The 8,028-nt window shown below is 39.0% G+C and overlaps 1 long non-coding RNA gene across 1 annotated transcript in view; it reads right to left on the bottom strand.

Moving 5' to 3' along the window:
- The window catches only part of LOC138359244 (uncharacterized), a 597,135-nt gene that overhangs the window by 1,454 nt on the left and 587,653 nt on the right, over positions 1-8,028 (bottom strand). The gene's annotated exons all lie outside the window — the stretch shown is intronic.

The raw sequence follows: 8,028 nt of genomic DNA, 5'->3' as shown, positions 1-8,028 counted from the left end.
GAAATAATATCGCAACATAATATAGTGTGGGTTGCTCTTACGTGCAACAGACGGTGCTGTTTTTCAAAAAAGGCATGGTTTTACCTGTCACAAGTGTGGCATCTATACTTATACTCATGAAATGAACGGTATGGTAAACAACATAGCTCAATTGCAATGCAATGTCACAATAACATTTAATAACAATAATAACAATAACATTTAAATATACTTTAAGATATAATCTAGAAGAAAATAAGAACATTGAAACGGTTCATGAACTCGATTTCAATAAAGGACACTATGGGGAACTTTGAAAAACAGTTAATGAGTATAATTAGACAGACTTGTTGCTAGGCAGAGGAGTAAATAATGAGATATATGGCAAATTTTGCAAAATATGCGGCACACAAACATTCATACCCAAACAAAGCAAAATGCTAGGTAAGAACAAAGCAGTTGGCCCGTAGGGGAAAGGAGATACCCACAAGACTGGAATACAAGTCATTAACAAGCACACAAGTACTACACCACACAACAACCGCACTACTACCAGAACTGGACGAATCACTACCCAAACAACACATTGCACATCACTACCAAAACAACACAACACAACACAATAATGATGTAAACAATAAATTTAAAAAAATTCCACTTATTAATGTCAACCAACAAACTCCCACTAAACATAGAAAGGACCTACAACATCTTACTTGGGAGCAAATCAACAAATGCAATTCATCTACAGTTACACAATGTTAACATCAGAAATAAAAAAGATGGTAAGTTCCTTGGTCTATACTTAGATCTGCCCGAAACGCTATGAGTGCTAGTTGCTTTACAAGAATGTATAACTTCAAGTCATTGTACTCTCCCCCAATGTACCTTCTTGTATATAAAGAAAAAATAAATAAATAAACAAACACATAATAAATCAATACTTACAAAATTTTGTCTATTATGTAGCAAAGAAGCAAGTCTACGGAAGGCTTTTCTGTTGAGTTCGAAGCCCAGATTACTCGTGGTCTCTGAAATAAGTTAAGATTATAAGTATAAAATTTATAAAACCAAATAATAAATCCGTTATTGCTCAATTTCAGATGCAGACGTACTGAATGATATATCAGACTGTCAGCATGGTATTCGATCTGGAAGGTCCAGTGTAACGAATTTACTTAGTTTCTATGATCGAGCCACAGAGATCTATAAAGAACTCTGATCAAGAAAGAGATCTAGGGGTGGTTTTAGATAGAAAACTATAACCTGAGGATCATATTAAGAACATTCTGCGAGGGGCCTATGCTACACTTTTTAACTTTAGAATTGCTTTTAAATACATAGGTCAAAAAGTTTTAAAAGTTTTAAAATTTGTTAAACCTCTCGTGTATCATGAGTGTGTTAAAGCTTCAGATGGTGCATTCAGATGATGAATATTACCTAGTTCCTTCATCTGGGAAGAATGAACACATATTGGTGCATTCGGATGATAAAAACTAACTACTGTAGTTCAATTGATCAACAGACTGTATATCATATGCAGACTGTATGTGGATCTGCGGGCCACTCCAAACAACAGCCTGGTGGACCAAGCTCCACCAGGCCTAAAGCACAAAGTGATATAGATGTGATAGAGAAACTAGGTTAAATGGAGGAGTAGGTCTGTATATTAAACAGCACCTGACGTGCACAGAGCTACTAAACTCAATGTGGTGGTAGAGTGGTGGGGGGGGGGGAACCATTGCTGAAAAAAACAAAAATACAATTTGGTCAACAAAACAGCATTGTTTAAAATAGAAGACATGGGTTGACATTTTGGGGGTAAGGTAGGTTACATTGAGTTAATTAGTTAGTACTTAGTTTTTATCTTAAACTGGTTGGGAGAGGTACAGTGTTGCTGTGCTGGTGAAAGAACACCTAAAGGTAAATTAAATAATGATTGCGAATCCACAAGAAGTTGACATAATAGCGCTAGAGATCTGCAATCAGGATGATAAACTTTCCTTAAAGAATTTGACAAACACTTGCTGATAGGACATGAAGTAAATGAAATGTATGTCAAATTTTGTGAAATATATGATAAAAGCACAACAAAATTTGTACCAAAGGAGAGATGCAGAACTAGGAAAAGGGGTTTGTTCAACAGAAATTGCGAGAGGGCCTGAGACCCAAACACACACAAATGGAATCAATATATAGCAAGAGGCCAAACCCCCAAACATACAAGCGTTGCAAAGATGCGAGAAACAGCAGCAGCATTAAGGAGAGGGACTTAAGGACCATAAATAAAGTGTGAAAATAAACTTGAGTAAATTTTTTTAACTACTCTCGACAGTGAAGAAAAACAAATATTCAGACGATTTGTGTTAGAATCATTAATCTTACACTTTCGGTCATATTCAACAACACAAATACATACACACACATTCCTGTTGCTGTAGCAAGTGAAGAATTACACACACAGATCACAATAACGTGATGCATCAAATGAACAAATCCACAAGGGCCGTGACGAGGATTCGAACCTGCGTCCGGGAGCTTCCCAGACACTGCCTTAATCGACTGAGCTACAACAGGGTAAAAGGGTTGAAACCGAAGTTCTACTGAACTTACTGGATCCCATAGCCTCTCCGAGGCACAAACCAGGCTTTTACACAACCCCCCCCCCCCTGCACCCGAGCTCAATTGTCAAAAGTGAAAAATTGGGTTTGTCTTCCGAATGCACCATATCAGTAAATTTTTTAATAATCTTTTAAAAATAGTAAATGCCACTATTTTTGCAAAATTATTACGAGATCTATTATTCTATAGAATAATGCATATAAATGCATATATGCATATAAATACAAAACAAGTAAATGTAAATAATTTTACCTTGCACCTAGATCCACCAAGCCTGTATGGCGCGCGTTTCAGTACTTCGGAAATCTAGAACTATCTTGAATCTCTAATCTGCAATGAAACAATACATATTATTGCACTTACCAAAACATGGATGAATGTAGAAAATACAGAACTATTAGCTGAATATCAAATAAATGGATTTAATCTATTTCACACAGATAGATATATTAGATATTATATTATATTCCTTTCCTCCCTAGAATCTGAATGTAGCAGGTGCTCAATTGTCAAAAGTGAAAAATTTGGTTTATTTAACATACACGCCATAGACCGGCTTGGGAAAAAAAAAGTTCGTAAAACCCAGGGGCCATAGACCGGCTTGGGAAAAAAAGTTCGTAAAACCCAGGGGCCATAGACCGGCTATGAAAGAAAATTTGAGAAAACCCTGGGGCCATAGAACGGCTATTTAATCCCCTTGAACGGATAATCATCTGTATCAAACCTTATTACAGGTAAAACCAGTAGGCAGTCTACTGTATTTTATCAAACCGTTATTAGAATAATAGATCTCGTAATAATTTTGCAAAAATAGTGGCATTTACTATTTTTAAAAGATTATTAAAAAATTTACTGATATGGTGCATTCGAAAGACAAACCCAATTTTTCACTTTTGACAATTGAGCACCTGCTACATCCAGATTCTAGGGAGGAAAGGAAGGACGATCTTACTGGATCCCATAGCCTCTCCGAGGCACAAACCAGGCTTTTACACAACCCCCCCCCCCCTGCACCCGAGCTTTTTAAAATAGTAAATGCCACTATTTTTGCAAAATTATTACGAGATCTATTATTCTAATAAGAGTTTGATAAAATACAAACCCTGGGGCCATCGAACGGCTATTTAATCCCCTTGAACGGACCTGTGCATGGGCCACTGAGGCATCGAAAAAAAACATAGACCGGCTTGGGAAAAAAGCAAAATAGCCGGTCTATGGCCCGGCTGATGGCTGTGCATGGATGGCTAATGGCTGTTAGTTATGGAGCTAGGTTAGACTATGTATGTTTAAATCTCTGATTTAAACAGAGCCAGTGTTCAGTCAAATAACTGAATTTATCAAATCTTATCCTTGTATAATATACAAGCTGATGTGAGATCCCTATCTACAGGTGGACTGGAACTATTATCCAGTAGGCAGTCTACTGTATTTTATCAAACCCTTATTAGTATAATAGATCTCGTAATAATTTTGCAAAAATAATGGCATTTACTATTTTTAAAAGATTATTAGAAAATTTACAGATATGGTGCATTCGGAAGACAAACCCAATTTTTCACTTTTGACAATTGAGCACCTGCTACATCCGGATTCTAGGGAGGAAAGGAAGGACGATCTTACTGGATCCCATAGCCTCTCCGAGGCACAAACCAGGCTTTTACACAACCCCCCCCCCCCCCTGCACCCGAGCTTTTTAAAATAGTAAATGCCACTATTTTTGCAAAATTATTACGAGATCTATTATTCTAATAAGAGTTTGATAAAATACAAACCCTGGGGCCATAGAACGGCTATTTAATCCCCTTGAACGGACCTGTGCATGGGCCACTGAGGCATCGAAAAAAAACATACACCAGCTTGGGAAAAAAGCAAAATAGCCGGTCTATGGCCCGGCTGATGGCTGTGCATGGATGGCTAATGGCTAATGGCTGTTAGTTATGGAGCTAGGTTAGACTATGTATGTTTAAATCTCTGATTTAAACAGAGCCGGCTAATGGCTGTTAGTTATGGAGCTAGGTTAGACTATAGGCTAGGCTAGGTTAGAGCCAGTGTTCAGTCAAATAACTGAATTTATCAAATCTTATCCTTGTATAATATACAAGCTGATGTGAGATCCCTGTCTACAGGTGGACTGGAACTTCTATCAACTAATCCATACATCAAACCTGTCCCTTACAGCCCACAATCTATCATTAGGAAAACCATGTGAGAAATCTTTAAGGAATTCTGATAAAGAAAGAGATCTAGGGGTGGTTCTAAATAGAAAACTATCACCTGAGGACCACATAAAGAACATTGTGTGAGGAGCCTATGCCATGCATTCCAACTTCAACAGCATGTTGTGGGGTGCCGATATTGTGTGCCATCACATGTAAACCAACCAAGCCCACAAATACGTCAACATGGACCAGCATTACACCGTCTAACATACTCTGTCAGATGTAACAACTAAATTTGTGAATTCAAGACCTAATCTATTGCATAACACAGTGTTAGTACGAGAAAAACATTACTTACATTCGAAGCCGTGTTTTAAAATGGCGCGGACCTTGGTCTACTGACGCTCCACACTGTGTGTTCGTTTGCGTATGATGAACGTGTGACAATTTACTACAACAATTATTTAATTATTCTTATTCTTTATTTTACTATTTTTAGGGTACATGAAATTTCCAACTTATTTGCACACAATAATATAATTGCATTGTCATAACCTTTATATATTACGGAAAATACGATGACATGAACGAAGTCAAAGTGAAGTTGAAGTCAAAGTCATTCGCCGAACGTATTAGTCATTTTTTTTCTCCCAAACGATAGGGGATAACAAATCCACAGAGCATATAAGTGTAGAGTAAAGTCAATTTTATTCAGGAAAGTACATACATAGTTGATTTACAAACATAATGTTGGATTTATAGATAGAGCTAGTGCATACAATACCTAAAGCCAATATAGTAGACATATAGCATTTCAGGCAACCGGGCAGTATATATGGACCCCTTACTCAAATATCTGAATATGTTAGATATTAAGTCCCTGCACATACTCTCATGTGTATTTTATATATATAAAACGCTGCACTGTAATGTCAATCCTGACCCTAAAAGCTTCCTAGAAGGTTGTAACAGATCCCATGAGCACCACACCAGAAACAAATACCTATAGGTGTGTACTGGTGCCTTATAGTGTGTACTCGTACCTTATGGTGTGTACTGGGGCCTTATGGTGTATACTGGTGCTTTATGGTGTGTACTGGTGCCTTATGGTGTGTTCTAGTGCCTTATGGTGCGTACTGGTGCCGTATGGAGTGTACTGGTGCCTTATGGTGTGTACTGGTGCATTATTGTGTGTACTGGTGCCTTATTGTGTACTGGTGCATTATGGTGTGTACTGGTGCATTATGGTGTGTACTGGTGCATTATGGTGTGTACTGGTGCCTTATGGTGTGTGTTCTGGTGCCTTATGGTGTGTACTGGTGCCATATGATGTGTACTGGTGCATTATGGTGTGTACTGGTGCCTTATGGTGTGTACTGGTGCATTATGGCGTGTACTGGTGCCTTATAGTGTGTACTGGTGCATTATGGTGTGTACTGGTGCCTTATGGTGTGTACTTGTACCTTATTGTGTATACTGGTGCCGTATGGTGTGTACTGGTTCCTTATGGTGTGTACTGGGGCTTTATTGTGTGTACTGGTGCTTTATGGTGTGTACTGGTGCCTTATGGTGTGTTCTGGTGCCGTATGGTGCGTACTGGTGCCTTATGGTGTGTACTGGTGTCTTATGGTGTGTACTGGTGCCTTATGGTGTGTTCTGGTGCCTTATGGTGCGTACTGGTGCCTTATGGTGTGTACTGGTGTCTTGTGGTGTGTACTGGTGCCTTATGGTGTGTACTTGTGCCTTATAGTGTGTACTGGTGCTTTATGGTGTGTACTGGTGCCTTATGGTGTGTACTGGTGCCTTATGGTGTGTAATGGTGCCTTATGGTGTGTACTGGTGCCTTATGGTATATACTGGTGCCTTATAGTGTGTACTGGTGCCTTATGGTGTGTACTGGTGCCTTATGGTGTGTACTGGTGCCGTATGGTGTGTACTGGTGCCTTATGGTGTGTACTGGTGCCTTATGGTGTGTACTGGTGCCTTATGGTGTGTTCTGGTGCCTTATGGTGTGTGTTCTGGTGCCTTATGGCGTGTACTGGTGCCTTATAGTGTGTACTGGTACCTTATTGTGTGTACTGGTGCATTATGGTGTGTATAATGCACACTTTAGTGCGCGCGGCACTAGCTGGAAAAACAAGCGGGTTGTGCTCAAGCGTAAACACAAAAAAGTTTATAATCTTTTCACGCTGCTAACCTCAATTCTCGAGCTACGTTTTTCATTTTGGTATCAATGCGTTGGCAATAAAATTCTCTACAAGATCATATGCATAAAATGTCACCGAAGCATTTGGTATCCCACCACGAAGTAAATAAACACGAAGATGACTCGCCGTGACACCCAAACAGGAAGTAAATGTTCATACTCTTTCGTTTGTTGCCAGCCTCACAGTCATCCTACAGCGCTCATTTTGATATCACTGAACTCACAATAAAATTCCCAACCCAGACATATGCCTATCAATGTCTAATTATGGTATCGGGTGACCCGCACGAGTGTGGGAACTGGGCGAAGCATTAGCCGTGATTTCAGCAGGGACGACACTGGTGTGATGCAGGGCTTTGAATGTTTATACTTATTTTACTGTCCTGACATTATTTCTGGAGCTACGTATTTCATTTTATAGCAATGTGTTCGCAATAGAAAGTTCTATAAGAACATGGGTAGAGTTGGCCAACACAGCGTCAAATAAATTTGCGGCGAATAAAATCTTACGCGTGTTTGTACCCGTGAGCGTCAAAAGTTTTTACTTTGCTCATGTTTTTCAAGTTTATACTTGTTTCACACCGTTTTTTTTTTGTATAGTGTTCGGAATAAAATTCCCTACACAGACATATGCATATCAAATACAATTCCTTGGAATTCACAGCTGTAGAGATGACGGAAAACACACAACCGGAACCCGCTCTTGACACTCCAACTCACACCCGCAACACCCACAAAAAAAGTTTCTCTTGTTTCATGTATACTTACTTTAGTTTTCGTGCTACAGTTCTCATTTAGGTATCAAAATATTCCTAAGAAAATAGACTACAATACTGAAACAATCTAAGACAATTATGTGTACTTACCAAAGCAAAGACGATTGTAGTAAAATAAGTTGAGCATTTTATCTCCACTGCACCTCCTTCAGGTACTGATTCCTGAAGTTGCTCAACAGATGTTCCTAGGTGGAGTGAAGCTGATGTAGGTGGTTATTTCTTGTCCACCCAATACACCCTTTTCCTGTGATAAGTGGTGTAACAAGGTATGACGCAAAGTGGAACA

Source organism: Procambarus clarkii, chromosome 90 (genome assembly GCF_040958095.1).
Source record: "Procambarus clarkii isolate CNS0578487 chromosome 90, FALCON_Pclarkii_2.0, whole genome shotgun sequence".
Lineage (NCBI taxonomy): Eukaryota > Metazoa > Arthropoda > Malacostraca > Decapoda > Cambaridae > Procambarus > Procambarus clarkii.
This window is presented reverse-complemented; position numbering and strand designations above follow the sequence as displayed.